Source organism: Acanthaster planci, linkage group LG01, assembly GCF_054643075.1.
Source record: "Acanthaster planci isolate LZ-2023a linkage group LG01, COTS_SCS, whole genome shotgun sequence".
Classification (NCBI taxonomy): domain Eukaryota; kingdom Metazoa; phylum Echinodermata; class Asteroidea; order Valvatida; family Acanthasteridae; genus Acanthaster; species Acanthaster planci.
In genome coordinates, this window is record NC_141777.1 from 15,080,334 (window position 1) to 15,097,582 (window position 17,249).

At 41.0% G+C, this 17,249-nt stretch overlaps 1 long non-coding RNA gene across 1 annotated transcript; it reads left to right on the forward strand.

The window, feature by feature from the left end:
* The first annotated feature begins 1,940 nt into the window (after positions 1-1,940).
* LOC147800463 (uncharacterized) lies at positions 1,941-17,237 on the forward strand. Its single transcript, XR_015427168.1, has 4 exons — positions 1,941-2,380; positions 3,238-3,453; positions 15,016-15,105; positions 17,149-17,237. It is a non-coding gene; the product is annotated as an uncharacterized LOC147800463 (long non-coding RNA).
* The last annotated feature ends 12 nt before the right edge of the window (positions 17,238-17,249 follow it).

Consider the following 17,249-nt stretch of genomic DNA (forward strand, 5'->3'; position numbering starts at 1 on the left):
GTTTTTATAACGTGATTGATATGTTATGCCTAATGTTTTCATAATATTCCACAAAAATGTTATGGCGACATTATGACATGTAAGGGAACGTTGGTGAAATGTCTTTGCAATCTTTAATTAGCATTAATATGTTAAAACCTCAAACTGATGTGATCATGGCCGTATTTTGAATGATGTTATAGCGACATGGTCTTGCAAACTTTTTTATGACATCTTTATGATTTTTTACGAAACGTATGGCAATGTTTTTACAAAGTACTACTTAAAAAATTCAAAATAAGGTTTCGTGACGTACCACTAAAAACTCAAAATAAGGTTTCGTGACGCTAGTTATCTGCCGATCTTCACTTTTGGTCTACCTCTCAATCAACGTGCAAGCCTCAATGCAATTTTAATCTCTCACTTGTTCCTGCAACAAATGAAAACAAGGCATAAAATCCACCATGGTATCCGTATATCGAAACGCCCAAGTTAACAGACAGGAGTAGTTAAGCGTGGATGACTGTTATGCTTTATACAACACTTGCTGTACGCCACAGCTTATGTACTTTTGTCTATGGATCGTATTTAGGTGTTCCTATATGACTTTCCTCCTTAATCAAAGTAAAGACGCGAAGAAACTTGTTGTATTGGATTACTTTCACTATTTTAGACAATTTGTATTGTGAAACTTTAAAGTATCAAATGCTAAAAGTTCAATACTAATTTCATGAGCGTACTCTAAAAAGCTATCTATTGAGTAAAACTGAAAACTTTGGTTAAAAAAATAACAGAATTGCAACAACACTTGATAACCACGCCAACTTAGGGTCAATATGTAAATTGAGGTCAAAACAACATTGTAATGATATATTTACAACATAGTACATTGTGATAGCGTCATTACAATGACATGCGAACACTGTCATACAACATCAACCAACAGTCACAATATTCATGTTAAGCACAGTATTTTGAAACACCCCTTACAGTTAAATATTAATAATATTTTCATTGCATCTAATTGAAAATTGATTTTATTTTTAACAAAGTTATTTTCCCCAAAGTTTCGAACGTTATTGCGTGATTCGTAAGCACTATTGACCCTTCCATTGACCCAAACGTCGATGGAAATACATTTATCAGCATGTTTGACTTTTTTAAATTTATTCAATGTCACATCTAAAATTAGTGTGATTCCGAAACATCATCGAAACATGTCAGAAACAAAACGACAATGTTAACATGATATTTTGAGAACATCAATATGCTCCGTTTATCCTCTTTTTCAAATATGTCTCAAACATCAATTTCCGATTTTGTAATAAAAAACTATGATGTATGTTCAACGCATTTAAACGTCAGCGGTAGTTCAGCTTAATGAAACCTCCATGAAATGTTTTAAGAACGTTACAAAAATAGCATAATATTTGTACGATACTTTCTGATTACGATACCTACAGTTTTACAAGTACGTTAGTCAACCTCCTTCTAATTTTAACTTGAAACTATCGATAAAATGTTGTTACTATGATGTTTTAAAAATATTGAATCTTGTGAAATATATATATTAAATAAGGGAGTTTGAAATATTAATAGGTGTTGTTGAAGTGAATTACTTAAACGTAAGTTTATGTTCTGTTGATTCAAACATTAATAACATCTTTTGAAAATGTTATCAACACCAGCACGTCACATTTCCTTGATATTTACTCAGCATATTGGCCAAAGCAATACAAGTATATTGAATTTGCATCATTCAAGCATTTCAGTACCACTATCATAATGTTTAATTTAAATACTGCTGAGAAAATATCACATCCCTTCAACACATTTCACAAACTAACCCATTTCAAAGAAGCGTTTGTGATGCTTTCATCTATTCAAAGATTTATAAATTATTTTAAGAATATAATTTTCACTACATCATACGTCATAATAACAGATTTTAAACATCTTATTGTGGTGTTTGCTAATTGTTAAGTGCTGTAGTCACATGAGGGCGCTATTCATGTTGTCCATGAATCGCTCGGTACGTTGCCGTGTAGTGATCTTGGTGTTTTGGACATGCTATGCGGACACGAGAGATAGTGCCAGGTTTAATAATGCATTCATTTATAAAATGTTAATGGCTTGGTTATGTGAGTTACAGATAAATGCAAATGGTTAGATATTTAATAGTCCAGATCGATTAATAGAGGGATTAAGTTGCAATCAGTTAAGCCCCGGTGCCCATGAATATACGTGTAAATTGGTCGCGCCACAACCTTGGATCTCTTCCAATACTTCTAGAAACTTTGTAGTCGTCAGGTTCAGGGCCTGGAATGGTCCTGTAGATTTGCTGAATTGTACCAGCAGGGTTGGGGGCCCTAAGTTAGGGGCAGATTGGCTACATCGACTGGTGAGTTACATGTATATAGCGAGTTATATAATAGCTAATATAAGGTCATAAAAGTGGCTGTATGTAGCAGGGTGCAAGTTGAATGTCAAATTTGCAATGTGGTGTGCACGTACGTGTACCTCCACCTTTGTTATTGTACATATACATGTACAATATATTAGGCATGACCTTGGAAATCCACAGCATGTACATGTTACATCTTAAGTTACATGTAGCACCAGCTGTGCCTGTCTCCGACAATTGATGGAATTATATTCAACACGTTCTTGTACTGGCATGTCTTTCAAGTTTTATTTACTTCTGACCTCTGGTTAAAAGCAGAAGTTCCCACTTCGAATGCCGTAAGAACTACAGGTAAACAAATACAGAAAATATGCATGTCAGAAAACACATCAACACAACAATTGGTAAGCCCTAGTACATGTCATGTGAAAGATACATGTGACTGGTCCAAATTGCAAACCTGAAGATATTGTCAAACTCGGGAACAAATCCTTACTATTTCCGTCCAAACTGCATTTACATGTATTAATAATTTGTACTCACATGCATAATATTCAAGTAATGAGATGATTAGATGAGTTAAGTTGCGATACAATAAACATCTGAAAGTTTATCACGCAGCTAACGTTGACACATTCGGTTTTTATAAAACTAGCTAGAAACATGTAGTGTACAGTACACGTAACGGTAAGACTACAAGTATATGTAGGCCATATATGCTATACATGAACCAAAGTAATACACGCTTACCACTGTGCCGTTTATCGAAGACAGACCCAAAAAATTCTTCTTTACTTCAGTATATAATGGATGTTCAAAAACTGCAGATCTAGAATGTACTTATTCGTTTATAGATATCACCTTCTGGGAATAGATCAGAGCGAGGTGGACAGAAAGTCTGTATGCTGATGCTGGCAATCGATCACATGGACGGCGGCCCGCTAAAATGTTATACATTGCATCGTGAACTTTACGACCGTAGCATGGCATGCCCAAAGTCACTAAAAAGGGATAAAGTATGGAGCGTCGACGGTTACACCAGCAATACTCTTCAATGATCATGGAAACTGGTATTTAATTTACATTTAATTTAATTTATAGAACCAAAGATTCATGTTTGTTTAAATTAATAATTTTGTACTGGCAGGTCTTTTCATGAGCCAAGGAGATCTCCAGTAAACCAAAATTTGAGAGTGACACAGGAACCCCAGAATTTGGCCTCACCGCCTCACTTTCTCCCGTCACCGGGAATTACACTACATTATTAAGAACTGCGATAATCAATTTGAGGCAAAATAAGTTGCAGCTTCAAATAATTTATCACCGCGGGACATTGGAGGCCCTTGTCACTAAGTGGGTCAGTAGTGTTCACTTGCAGTTGCTGGCACGGTGATTTAATGCCTCGAACTAGTTAATGACGTGACCTTAAAATGTTAGTAGCTCTAGAGAGAGTTACTCCCGGTCACTTTTGCCTGAGCAGCAAGGCGTTTGGTTGGAGAAGAAAAAATCTGTCTATTTTGCAAAAGCAACCCTCTTCCACCCCGTTCAGTGCCACCACCTGTCAGCCGTAGCTTACTTTGATACCTTGTTTGTTGCCTTGCAAAAAATGTTTATGCGCATTCCGTTGGTAGTCCACTTTGCCGATTCTAAAGAAATTGACAGTGATCCGGTAAATCCTGTACTCAGTTGCCAGTTTTACGGAGCCAGAAGGGAATCCCCCCTTTTTTTCCTTAATGGTTTTGGGGGGGGGTCGCCTTTCTAAGAATTGGCAAAGTCGCTGACTTAGGTGGTTGTTTGGCGTGAATTTTATTCAGGGACCGCAAATTGACCTCGGTTTTAAGGCACTGTATTCTTATTTACGACACTTATGGGAATGTGCCAAAAGGAAAGGCCTGACCCCTTCCTTTGTTGGGGGAGGCACTAGATTATTAAGGGCCAAATTAAGAAAAGCCATTTCGTACTCACCAATTTCTGTCGTTTGACATAAATAGCTGTAAGTGGTTGTTGAAAATGCTCATTAATCGCCCGTTATTCCAGCAACCCAGTGTAAGCCCAAGTCGGGCCGCACCTCGTGGAAATTGCTGTCTGATCCCAGCGTTTGGTGGTTGGCCCAAAGTTATTGTATGCTGGAGTAAATCCTTTTTAATTTGTTCATGAAAGTTGGGTAATTTTGCCATCTGCCAGATGTAATTGCTGTTTGAATTTGCGTATCGAAGGCTTTGTACCGCGCAGGTACATTCCAAAATTAATTTACCGCTCCATGTGCTTTGGCGAAAACAAATGCTGACATGATAATTGGTTTTCATACATTTTTGCTGATAGCTCTATGTATTTGTTGATATGAGTTGCTGTTCCGCGTCACCAGGCTCGGGCGGGAACAGTCTCTGTAATTTTTGCTCAATATCTACACTTTGCCCGAAACGCAATGTAAGATATACTTGCAGTTCCGCGTCACCCGCTTCGGGCGGGAACTATTTCCATATATTGCTGAGTAGCTATACTTTGATCGTGCGCAATGTAATTTTTTGCGGCTCCGCGTCCCCAGCTTCGAGCGCGGCGGGAACAACCTGAACTGTGTCAAGTTAAATAAACGGCTGCTCAGGCCAATCGACAAAAGTTAGAATGCGAGTGTCCACCTGTCCCTAAGTTCAGTTCTCTGGTCGTGTGCATGCGGGGATAAATACACGTGCAGGTAGCATTCCCAAAGCATAGGCGAACTTTATAAATTCTACATAATGTCGTAAAAATATAACTGTAGCAATATTTGTCTTTCGCTGCAAAACCTGTTTCAAATATTTCTCAAAAATAATTATGTAACTTCAATTTAATATGTCAGATAAAACATCAAATTGGGTCATTTGCATAACGTTATTACAACGTTTCTCTCTTCACATGTCATAATGTTTCTATGCTGCAATTAAGATGTCATTTTAAAATGTTTTGTTGCAACATCGGCGCGACCTTCAAAAGTGTTGTCACAACATTATGTGTTAACTCTGTAGACTGGTTGTTGTGGGGACGGTCGGTCCACTACCCGTATAAGGGTTTGCCTCCCAGAGGTCCTGAATCTTCGCTCTTCCCCCTGTTTCCTGTCACCACGGTTAACAGGTGCCTCGAAGATGTGGTTATCTTGGCGAACTTGACGCTCAGCAGTGTTGGTGTCAATTTTTGTCAATGCAGTCATGTGAGCATGCTCCATCTGGTTGGGAGTTTCACTATGAGGCTGTTTGTGACTCACCCCAAGCAGGAGGTGTTGAGGAAGCCGGAACCTCCTTCCCGTCATTAAATAGGTCAGCTCGTATCCAGTGCTGGCATGGACCATATTGTTACAGAGTGTGACAAGATGCGGCACACTTTCAGTTCATCTGGCCTTGCGGTGTTCTGGGAGAGTGACAAGCAGGTTATGCAGTGTGCGGTTAAAACGTTTGCAGTGACCGTTACCTTGGGGGCCCGTATGGGGTAGTGTGTGAGTGGCCGACACCGTGTAGCTTGTGTGGTTTTGTACGGCCTTTGCTTCAAAGCACCACCCATTGTCGGAATGGATACGTAGAGGAGCACCAAACAGGAGGAAGACGTGTTTAACAAGCATTTTAGCCATTGTAACTGCCTTTTGGTCCTACAGATGGTATGACCCATGAATACTTCCTAAACACATCTGTGCTGACCAACACATTTTCAAAACCATCGCTCGAGGCCTCCAACACAGAAAAATCAATTGTGGTGATTCTCTGATAGGGGTTGAATGGTGTAGTTACATGAGGTCGCAATTCATGTTGTCCATGAATAGCCCGGTTACCCGTGTAGCAATCTTAGTTTTGTGGGCATGTTATTCGGGCACGACAAATAGTTTTAGGTTTAATGTTGCATTCATTTATAAAATGTTAATGGTTTGGATTTGGGAACTGTGGGTAAATGCAAATGTGCAGATATTTAATACTTCAATAGTCCAGACCACCTAATAGAGGGATTAAGCTGCAATTGGTTAAGTTTCCTGTGCCGGTGGATATGCATGTTAATTGGTCGTTCGCGCCACAACCTTGGATCTTGTCCAAAATCTTTTTGACAACCTTGTGTTGATCAGTGTTCAGGGCCTGGAATGGTCCTGCAAATCTGCTGAATTGCGGGCTGGGAGTCCCTAGGCTAGGGGTAGGTTAGCTACATCGGCTGGTGAGTTATACTGTAGCGTTTTCCCCCTTGTAAAAATAAGAACACTTGCATCTACAGTAGATCCCATGTACATGTTTTTCCAGCACTAGATTAGGAGCCTTTAACTTTTGACCCTGTAATGTCAAGCCTCCTAATTGATTTAAGAGCACTCCTACACAAGGACCCACTTTTATTGCTTTGGCCTTCTTACCACATTCCTCTGGCAGACTTCTGGTCTAGGATTTATCACTTTATAATTAGATTTTAGTTAGATTTACCCTTGTTCTTCCAACCTGTGTTCCCAACCCTATTTTCACCACTTGGTCATTTTTAGCCAGTCTCATCACAACCACTCTCCAAGCAACATCTCTACGCGCAGTACTCCCACTCTCTCTTGTACAAGCTGTAAAATAGTTTAGAATAAAAGTTCCTTTCTTAAAAGTTAGTACCTGTTGTCAACATTGTTCCTTCTTATACAACACTACTAAAATACATGTGTAGCTATTTTAAGGTCATACGAGTGGAGGCTGATGGAGGGTGAAAGTTGCATGTTAAATTTGCAATGTGGGGTGCACGTACGTGTACCTTCAACTTTATTATTGTACATTAACAATGTATTATGACCTCAAAAGTACAGTCCGCAGCGTGTACTTGTTAAGTTGATAACATGTAGCCCCAGCATACTCTGCATTAATCATGGAAATCGGTAGCTTAGTTTAATTTATGGAACCAAAGATTCATGTTTGTTCAAATTAATAATTTTGTATTGGCAAGTCTTTTATTGGGTGGAGAATTAAATCAAATAAACCAGGCTCGAGAGTGACATGGGAACCCCAATTTGGCCTAACCGCCTCATTCCTTACCCGTCACCGTACAGATGGTGACACAGATGGGGTGTGTCCAAGCTGAATCCTTCTCTACTGGCGTTGGTGTGAAGACTACCACAAGTCGTGGCTGCTGATGCTAGGCCTGTTAGTTGATCCGCTGTGTACGTGGCGTGTTGGCCCAAGAAGTGAGTTGCGTTCCGGGTGCATGACTACATGAACTGCAACAACTGAAGTGCAGTGCTGCGTACAAGTGCTGTGAGCAGTTCTAGGATCCTGCTGTTGGCTGTGGATCGTTGGGAATAAGACTGGACTCTAGAGCTGTTGCAGTGGCGGTAGGGTCAAGTGGCCGGTTTAGCTTGAGCTACGTCATAAAAGTTACCATTTATTGTTTATAGAGGGAGTTTGTTCTCAGCCTTTGATACTCTAATTGGATTTTATAGTATATTTATGTTGTGTACATGTAGGAGTAGGATATATCATTGTTATCAGTAGACAGATGTACTTGTACGTGCGTGTACGTTATTGTTGAATGTACCGTATTTAATGTAAGACCAGTCGATGTAGTTGTTCACTAGGGGAATATCAAGCAAGGGTTTTATGAACAATGGATTGGTGAACCAAACTGCTTTAGTGGATTGTTGGTAAAAGATCCCCTTTGTGATGTAAGAGGGCATAGGTGCCCTGTTTTGTTGGGCTGTAATGTATAGTACTTGCTTAGGGACCTCAAAGTTAATCCAGACGTAAAGATGCAGAGGCATGGAATGTCGCTCTTCAGTGGTACCGTGTAGCTAAAGAGCCGATACCAACGACAGTGGTAGAGACTGATCACAATGTAGGGAGACAGGTAGCTGTGTGTACAGGCAGGAAGCCCATAATCATATCTCCAAGGCGGATGCAAGCTATCAAGTGTCAAATAAGGCCCCTGCAAATGTTTTCCGAAACAAAGTAGTGATTGTAAACGGATTACCATCAGGCCTAGTGACCTCAGTAGACAGGCAGTCAGATGGAGTAAGTAGTTTGAGCTGTCAGTATACTGGTGGCTAATTTGGGTGCAAGGGCATTGGTGTTACCCCCATATACTAGGTTCGGCTCTGTACGGGAGGTGGCTGTAGGCACACAAGTTAGGGTGGAATCTGGTCAAGATGGCATAGCAGTGTCTGTTAATCATGTTTTAACAGAACAGATAAGTGAGGTGCAGCCACCCGAATCAGAGAACCAGGTTGAACAGGAAGCTGAGCCTTTTTCTGAAACATTCAAATTTTCTGATGGTAACATCTACAGGTTGCCTCCTGGGTTGAATCTAAGCTCAAGTTCCTTGAATGAGGAGCTGAAGGAACAATTGGCAAGGCTTACTCAAAATCATGATGGCGTTTTCTCCAAAGGTCCCTTTGATGTAGGCTGTTGTAAAGGTATTCCCCACAAACTTGGAACAGTAGATGAGAAAGTAGTTAATGAAACATATCGAAGAATACCACCTCACAAAATTCAGGAAGGTAAGGACACGGTTCAAAACTTGCTTGATCAGGACATCATTCGGAGGAATAGGAGCTCTTATGCTAGTCCAATTGGGCTTGTCAAAAAGCGTGATGGGTCATTGCGCATGTGCGTAGATTTTAGGAAGCTTAATTTAATTCCAAAACCATAAGAGATTTCTTCCCTTTGCCTCGCATCGAGGAGTCCTTGGAGACTCTGCGTTGTAGCAGGTATTTTGCCTCGTTAGATTTGGCACATGGGTACCATCAGGTAGCAATGGAAGCGGGGTCAGTTGGGAAAACTGCATTTAGGTTACCAATTGGTGTGTATGCGTTCACATGAATTCCATTTGGTTTAGCGAATGCGCCGGGGACTTTTCAACGGGTCATGGAGATGTTTCTAGGACACATTAATTTGTCAAGATTGCTCATCTCTTTAGATAACATACTAGTCATTTCTTCTTCCGTGGAAGAACATTTTGACTGCCTCGATAAAGTGATTTCTAGGTTTGAGGAATTTGGCCTTAAGATCAAGGGGAAGAAATGCTCTCTCTTCCGTGACCTGGTTTTGTATTTGGGGCATGTCATTAACTCTCAGGGTATCTCAGTGAATAATGACAAGATTCGATGTGTTAGGGACTGGCCTCCACCACTAGCAGCTGAGTACCTTAGATCATTCTTGGGTTTGGCTGGCTACTACCGCCGTTTTGTGAAAGGGTTCTCGCAGATTGCAGCTCCGCTTCATGCGCTGTTTCCCCCAGCGACTAAGGGGGAAAATGCAAAACGTGTACGAGTATTCAAATGGAATGAAGAGGCACAGGTTGCATTTGATCAGCTTAAGCAGGCATCGGTGAACGCTCCTGTTCTGGCATACCCTGATTTTACTCGCCCGTTTGTGCTTGAAGTATATGACTCCCTATTAGAGGGCTTGGAGCCTGTTTGGTTCAAGAAGATGCGGAAGGGCGGAAACACCCTGTTGCGTATGCCAGCAAGGGGTTGTGCAAAGAAGAGATCAAGTATCCTAATTACAGTTCATTTAAGATCGAACTTTTGGCCCTTAAATCGGCTGCTGTGGACAAATTCAGAGATTCAGAGATTAATTGGAGTACCTTTCACGGTTTTAACGGATAACAACCCTCTTTAACACATTCAGATTGCTAAGTTGGGTGTTTGTGAATCACGATGGGTGGTGCAACTCTCAGCCTTCAACTTTGAAATAAAGTTTCGTTCTGGTGCTAGCAACTGGTGCGCAGATGCGCTTAGCCGTTACCCTGGGCATTGTTCGGCAGAAGAGGTAGAGGAGTTAATGTAGCATAATACAGCAACCAGAAAGGTCCCTTTGCATGTGGGTGTATATGAAGTACGTTCCTTGGAGGCAGATGAGCAAGAGGTGATGGCTGGTCCCCCGGGTGTGTTTCCTTCCTGGTCCCCTAGGCAGCTTGCAGATTTGCAAAAGGCGGACCCAGTACTGGAAGTAATTTGGAACCGTTGGAGGCAGCACTAGTGTCCTGGTGAGGCTGCTCACGCACAACAGGGTGACCCTCCTGCATTGAAGTAATGGGTTTGGCAGTGGTCAAGGTTTGTTGAGCGGGACGGGGCTTTTTGTCGACGAGTGGAAGACCCGTTGCTCTTGGGAATTGTTTCAGGTTCTTTTGCCTGTCAGTCTCCAGCAAAGGGCTTTTGAAGGCCGTCATGAGAGTTGGGGGCATGAGGTGTTGTGCGGACCTGCTCACTTCTTATGAGGCGTGTGTACAGGCCAAAAAATGGTTGCTGCGGTTCGTAAGCCTATTGGGAAGTGCCAGCAATGTATCCTTGCAAAGGCGTCACAGCCTGTTCCTAGATTTCCTATACACCATTTGCCAGCATTCCGACCTCTAGAATTTTAGCGATAGATTTTGTTAAGATTGACAGGGGGCGCGGTGGGTTTGAGGATGTGTTAGTTATGACTGATGTTTATTCTGAATTTGTACAGGCAGTGCCATGCAAGGATGAATGCGCAGAAACAGTTGCAAAAGCACTGCGAGATCACTGGTTTTCAAGGTTCGGCATACAAATCGGCTCCATAGTGACCAAGGGCGCAACTTTGAGCGGGATGTTGTAGAGATATTTTGCTTATTTCATTCCCTTTTACTTTCATGGCCTAAGGCAAAAATGACAGTACTTAGCATTAGAATCATACTTAAATTTATTTCACATCAACATTGAACATGAAATTATAAATATACGAAAATATACATCAACAGGAAAATTACAATTTAACGGAAAAATGACAGTAAATTGTTTGATTTAAACAAGTAAACCCATGGGGTGCAAGTAGCACACGTTTCTGATAAATACGTGCAAGTGGTGGTCGGTAGTTTGTGTGTGTTAGAGGACTTATTCACAACTTTGCCAGAAATCCCATTTTGGGAGATGAGGATGGCATATGCCACTGTACAAACTTGTGAAGAAAGGAGACTGGAAGTCGTTTTACTCATCACCCCATTAAGTAATACATTATTAACTCTGGGGCAGCCACACCCCAAAACGAAGACTGTTGTCATCACGTGGAGATTCTCATCACCGGTCAGTTCCTGGTCATGCCTGAACCTGTACGACTGTTTTATGGTAGCTAATACATCCCTTGGGTCCCATCTTACTTAATTTCATTATGCCGCTGTGGAAGTATAACTAGGTCACAACACAAACAGCCGTGACCAGTCAGGCCAAGCCACGCCCCCAAAATCACACCCTTAATTCATGAGGTGATTTTGTCTCCAGGTTTCCGGTAATGCCTGAACCTGTGCGAATGTTTTATGGAAGTTAATATATCCCTGAGGTCCCCTCTAGCTACATTTCATTGTTCTGCTGTGGAAGTAAGCGTAGTAGTAATACCGGGTCACAACCGAAACAGCCGACCAGTCAGAACATGTCTGTATCCAAAGAAATCCAGTTCCTGATTGAGTATATGGCCTCCTTTAAGTGACTGATCTTTCAAGAAGTTTAGCTCGGCAGGGGTTGGGGTTTTGCCTGGGGTGAGGATTACAAGAAATCTCCACCAAGTTGGCCCTTTGAGAAAAAAAGTTATGACCATAGTTATTTGGTGATATTTGTCGATCTCCATTATCGCACTGTTGAGCAAAGGGATTATTAAAAAAGTGTAAATCAAATCCACAAACAGACGATTACATACGTTCAGGAAAAAAATAATCAATAACGAACGAAGTAGGGGCTATTCGGCAGCGTTATCAGTCATCGAGTTTCAATTCCTGGGTACAGTATTCGGTTAAATTTACCACTTATAGAAACTCGTAATACATGTACCATGAACTTACATCCTTCTCGGGGTGAGAAGTGCCCAGTGCACGCAGTGATGGGGATAACGGATATGCTGGGTTTTCTGGGGGCTTACAGAGTCATATCGAGGAAGGATAAGGAATGGCAAACAATTCCTTATTGTACATCCTAAATCGATATTTTTATTAGCAATGAAGTTCTGAAGCAAACATCGCTGGGAATCATAATTATGGTAAGTGATAATGTATGGAATAAGGGCGTCGCCCCTAAGGAATACCAGATTATTTTGGCGTCCCCTGGATCACTTCTGCACACTTAGAAACCCTTTTTCAACGTAGGCTACAGAAATAAATTGGAGGCAAAATTAATCCTCGGAAATGTAGTTGCTATTTATGAAACAAAACGTACTTATAAGAGGTGGCTACAGCTCTGAGTTGGTCAAGAGCGTGGATGCAACTGAATTTAAAAAAACGCTCCACGCCCGCGCCCGACTACGTGCAAACGGCCAACCGAAGACAATACGTAACTGCATACTTAACATACCAACAGTTAAGACTGGATTATATGGGGACTATCATGTAAATTGTGAATCCAAATAACGAAAGTATTGAGTCAAGGAAAAATATTACGCAACAGAGTAAAAGGTATAGCGGTGACGATAACAGCTTTTGATCTTTCCTACATCAGAATTCAGGTTTGCCCTTGTTGAAAATAAAAAGAAATAATGGTTAACTAGAGCGGGGTTGGAAGTTGAAACCCCCCCCCCCGAAAAAAGAGCTGGCGGTGGACCGAACTGCTTTACCTCTCTTCACAAGCTAATGCATAATGTGCAGAACGTATTCCAGCTGCCATCGGTAATAAGCGTCATGTTCACTGATTAATAACACTCTCCCAGGACACAACATACATTTAACTACCTGAGGGAGTGCTGCGCCTAAGCGATAATATCCAATTGGGTAAGATTTAGTAACTCCTTTATTGCTCTGTCAAACTGTTCATACTTGCAATGGGAGCATGCAAAATTAGTGAACGTAACGATATCTCCATAAATTATACGTACATGTACGTCGTGCGTGTGCCTTGGGAATACAACCATATTATTTCGACCGTACATCTCATGTGGCAGAGGGTGCACTTTATGTATGCTAGAGGGCGTGCTTTGTGTGCGCGATGCAGCCCATTGTGGCGCGTTAGCAGGCCGATTGTATCGATCGTAATCACGTTAGGGAACTGCAAAGAATTGCACGATATGCAGGGTTCAAAAATATAATTTGGGCTGAGTAAAGCAAACGTGTTTCTGTCACCATTGGTCATATGAAGTGGTTTTAATAGATCTTAAAATGAAGTAGTTTGTGGAGTTATTTCTTTAATTCAAGGAGCTTAACTGAAACCAGACTCATCTCTATGACCCGATATTAATTTAATGCTTGGCTCGTCTCAGGTGCAGGCTACCTACCGGTCTCATTAAAATTAAAGTTCATACATTATTGCCAGCGACTCAGTACTGGAATTCATCACTTTTACGTTCACGTTCCCTTGTCAATGCAGCCTACCAGTCCAACTCTAACAAAGGAGGGCTACTTGAGAGGGAGGGGCTGATCTACCAATCTTTATCAACGCACCGTTGTATGTGGAAACCCATGTGTCAAACCCAGTGCTGGTATTGAGACGGAATAAAACTGTAATCAAACGACAAAATTCTGTCCTGTTGTTTTATGATTGTATGAGTTTGATACAGCCCAGAATAACAGTCTTACACATATAGACAAGATTAAAGAAGCCCCATGTAGTTGTTGACAACATTTTAAATAAATATAATTTCTTGAAAGTTTCAATTAATAACTGTTATGCTTGTGGGCTTGAGGAGCCATTGAAAACTTCCAGTCGCCTACTTCCTTCACAGTCTCACTACATTGGGCTAGTAAAAGTTGTTAATTGTCAGTCCTTAAATCTCTGTAACCTGTTCATAATGGGATGGAATGAGCACATCAAACTTCATAATTAAGGTTGAGTTTCAGAAGAAGCACAAGTTTGCGGCTCCGAGTTGTACACTGAGAACCCTGTTGCTCATGGCACTGTTCTGTATGCGTTCTTTCATCCACCTCTCATCATCCAGGTGGTAAGGAACATTGTAAATAATTTCGAGGCAGTTATATGGCCTAGTCATGGCACAGTGAAATAGAATAAGCTTGAACAGCGAAGTATGCTACAAGAGGTAACAGGATCACATTGAGTTGTTTCGAGGCTGTTCAACTTTAAAATCTGTGTGCTTTTAACCCCACATGACAGCAGTTCCGTATTATATGGCTTTTCATAGACTGCTCAATCAGGCTAGTCATCACATTTCATCCATTAAACCACTGTTGTCTCACCGACTGGCAATTTAACAAGATGAAAATTTGTGGGCATTATTAAGACATACCTACATATTGTTTGCCTAAATGACTTTGTTACTACCCCCTCCATGCCCTCCAAATGTAATTTAGGCAGAGAACATCGAAATGTAACAAAACATGCAAAAGTCATGTAAATCGGAAATGAAATGTACGGTATGATCCCATAATTGACAAAGTCAAAAGGGGAACATGAACATTTATAAACCACAGACCAATTAAAATTACCATACAAACGGGCAATTTTACTGAAGTTTATTTATATTTTTCGATTACATAATCATGGCGTCTTGTCACACATGTCAAGACATGAAGTCATTTAACTTAAGTCTTCATACAAGTACTCAAGTTAGCAATGAAAAGGAACCCCCCCGTGTGTGCACGTATAGAGTTTCCTATTGCCATTACCAGAGACATAACCATTGTTGTACATGCCTAGGCATAGGCCCTAACAGGAATTTGAAGAAAACAAACCGTCAAACGTCTCCTTGTACCTTGTGTGCCATTGTGTCCTACAGGTACCTATCCTACCACTCCATCATTCGAAGGTTTTGGAGGCCAAGTCAAAGGGTACAGATACTTTGTGAGTCATTGTTGCCAAGGAAATGGTAAGATTTCGTAGAATTTTACTGACGACATTGATATTCCACTGTCGGCACGGCACAGTTGACGAGCGAAGTAAGCGAACAAGCTAAATAGCACAGCACTTCGGACGCCCCCAACGTTATGCGTTGGCCAGTCTTTTTATGACAGTAATGTTTGGCTAGAATTTTGTTGTGCAAATTACAGTTTGTTTTGCAAATTACGCTTTTGTTTTGCCACTCGCAATTTGGTTTTTAATTTTTTTTTCTTTTCAAACAATAAGAGTGGTTTGTATTGTCATGTTGGTAGTAGATTTCTCTTGATGATGATGATACGTGTAAATAAATGCGGGTCTATATTTTTGTGTGAAGTTCCATTGTCAACCCACCAAATGCGCCCTATCTCAGGGTTAACCCATGTTGAAGCTTGTGGGAAAATACTAAGTTTATCGGATGAGCACTTTTTTGTCAGACAGTAACAATCTGCAAATGATTTTTCCATCAAAGATGTCCAAGATTTCAAACCACCAGTGCAAAGAGAAGAAATCACTGCTGTCAAAAATAAATTCACAACAGCACCTTCAGCATGCGGATGTGAGATGGAACTTGAAGCAATATGCAGGGACCTCCTTCATGCCCACGACAGAACAGTGCCATTATCATTTCAGGAAGCGGTGCAGTTGTTTAAATGGCTGGTGCAGCAAATAGTGCCTTGAAGATGCATTGTGTCAGGACTGTCCAGGGTATTTTGCTCCATTTTGAGAACAGGCTCCGACTTCTGTTTTTTGTGGTATGAAAACAATTTTGAAGGTTTTTGAGGGATTTTTCAAACTTTTCAACCAAAACGAGTACAATTGTTTTAAAATGGACTGAATCAAAAGTCACAGAACGTAACAAAATGAGCCTTAAGTTTTACGCAGCGATCAATGTCACAGGACGAAATAAAGAAGTCACAATCATTACTTTTCAATAGTGTGTATGCATAGTCAGTAAAGATGGCATCCCTATGCAGAAACCACTCATGCACATCATTTTGACAAAACAGGTGTTCACTTTGTCATTGGTTGTTTAAAATGTTGTCCATTTATGGGTCATTTTTTGCTTGGTGGAGAGTGCTTTTGTGTGTGACTTTTTATTCGGTAACCAAGTTGCTGTGCATGTCAATTTCTTCTTTGTTATTAAGATAAACACTTGCTTTGGGGCATGTGATTAGTAAGGGGTATTGCAGCATACCTATGTTTCTTTTGCTGTCCAGTGTATATCCGAGCTTGATGTTGATCGATTACTTTCGGGGTCCGCCTGTCCGAGTCAAAAGCCAGTTTACTGGCTTCTGGCTGTAGTGGGAATAAGTACGCATGCGCACAAACTAAGTGAGGCGGGCATGAACATACGCTGACGCGAGGCATTGGTCAAGTGTCGGCAAGAATCTTGAGCAGTTGAACACCACATTTCTTCACGATTAGACAGCATAAAACCTCTACCCAGTTCGAATCCGTCCTGTTCAAGATCTGCTCTTCTACGGCAAATGAAAGCAGTGTGGCAGCCTTAGAGTACACCACCACCACGTCTTTATTTCCGGAAGATGGTGTAACTTGGGATGTTGATCTCAGTATCTAACACAGCCTCGGTTAGCCAAGTCTCAGTCACAGCAAGGAAAGTAAACATACCACTTGGCTGAAGGTGGGGGAATTAATGAGCTGTGCAGGACATCAAAATTATTTTTGAAACTTCTCATTGGTCTAAACATGCAGCTGTTACCTATGTTTAAGCTTAAGATGTCTGTGATCTTGTCATTGACGTTAGCACGAGCAGTTTCTTTCGAGTATATCGAGTAATGATACATCCTAAAGAAAGAGTTGAACTAACGTGTCAAACGTGGAATGAAATACGTGGGAACTTCTTGTTTATAAAAACACATGTCCTGTTGCATTGAACAGACACACAGATTAAGCGCTACTATCTGCTCAAAATGTGGCCTAGAAAATTTGTTTCAGTTATTTATCTAAAAAGGAGGGCATTTCTAAGATAACAGTCGAAGGCATTAATTGTTTCATCTTGTTTATTCTTAAGGTACACAGCACGTTGGACAGATATGAAGGAATTAGAGAACACATAAATACGCTGCAAAATATTTTGACTAATCATTCAAAAGTTGCTCTGGTAAAGACTGG